The following is a 1586-nucleotide window of genomic DNA, read 5'->3' on the forward strand; positions in this document are numbered from 1 at the left end:
GAGTGTGTGGAGGACACAAGGTTGGAGAAGAGGGAAGGAATCCCAGGGCCGGGCAGGAAAGGCCTTGGATGACTTGGTGTTAGGAGGGCCATGTGGTTGAGGTCATCGGGTGGGGTGGGGAGGGGAGGGGAGATGACAGAGTGGAAGTTCAACAGGCCCTGGGTGCTCCATTCCCAGCTCCTTCACCTGCCATCTGCTCCCCGAGGTACCCTTGTGGAGTGGAGATCAGGAGATAGGCCCACAACCCCTGGTCTACAACTCCAAAATCCAAATGCTTTCAAAATGGGAGGGTATCTTCCTACCTCCTTGGATGGCAGAACCTGACTTGAACAGACATGGGCCCCTTGTAACTGTTACCTGCTTGTTCAGCTTTTCCTGTCTTCACCACAGAACTATGAATGTGTTAGACAGGGCCCTGCTCACGCCCCATGGGGTTAGGTGGTACCTGATATGTGCACCACCCAACCTCTCCAAAATCAAAGAAATCCTGAAACGTGTCTGTGGCCAATAGCTTTGGATGAGAAACTATGGACGTCTAGTATCCACCATACATGATTGTGTAGGAAAAGTCATCCATTCATTTATGAAATCTCATTTAGTGCAGATCCTGGGGGTCCCTAAGACAACCTCCAAATGTTTTTTACAGTTACACTGTGAGTCATTATGTAGCTTTGTTGCCTGTAGACATCAGCACTGATAGCGGATGGTGTGCTCTTCACAGCCAGACACTCACAGGTTTTTTGTTTTTTGTGTTTTGTTTTTCAAATGCCAGTTTCACTTAAGAATGTTCTTGAAGAAGCAGTAAAAAGAATTAGTTTTATTAAAGCTCAGCTCTGGAGCACATGTCTTTTCAATATTCTGGGTGAAGAAATGGGGAGCTGTCATACAGAAGAACAGCAGCCACCAAGGAAAAGGACGGGCGGGCTACAGCCATGAGCTGACTGAGCCGGCTTTTTCACAGAGCCCCGTTTTACATGGAATAGCATCCAACAGACAAATCACGGTTATTGAGACTTAGGTCTTTGGCAGATACTTTCTCAAAAATAAATGAAACGAGCCTGTCATGTTGAAGAACGTAGTATTTGCCACTAATGGTAAAATGTGAGTTTTCAAGTGAAAATTAAAATTCTTGAAAACTTGTATCCAACACCATGAGCCTGACAACCTCTCAAATTTAAAGAGCTTTCCAATGAGATTAGTGGTGATATTAACAAATGTGATTTTGTGATATTGTTTAAGGAAATAGTTCAACATTTGGAAGACCTGCATAACTCAGTGAACCAATATTTTCCAAATGACCAATATACTGTGGTATGAAATATTTTGCAGGCTGAGGCAGGTGGATTACTTGAGGTCAAGAGTTTGAAACCAGCCTGGCCAACATGGTGAAACCCCATCTCTACTAAAAATACAAAAAATTAACTGGGTGTGGTGGCGTGCACCTGTAATCCCAGCTACTGGGGAGGCTGAGGCAGGAGAATCGCTTGAACCCAGGAAGCAAGGTTGCAGTGAACTGAGATTGCACCATTGCACTCTAGTGTGGGCGACAGAGAGAGATTCTGTCAAAAAGAAGAGAAAGGAAAGGA

The sequence above is a fragment of the Mandrillus leucophaeus genome, unplaced genomic scaffold (assembly GCF_000951045.1).
Source record: "Mandrillus leucophaeus isolate KB7577 unplaced genomic scaffold, Mleu.le_1.0 Scaffold134, whole genome shotgun sequence".
In the NCBI taxonomy this organism is placed as follows: domain Eukaryota; kingdom Metazoa; phylum Chordata; class Mammalia; order Primates; family Cercopithecidae; genus Mandrillus; species Mandrillus leucophaeus.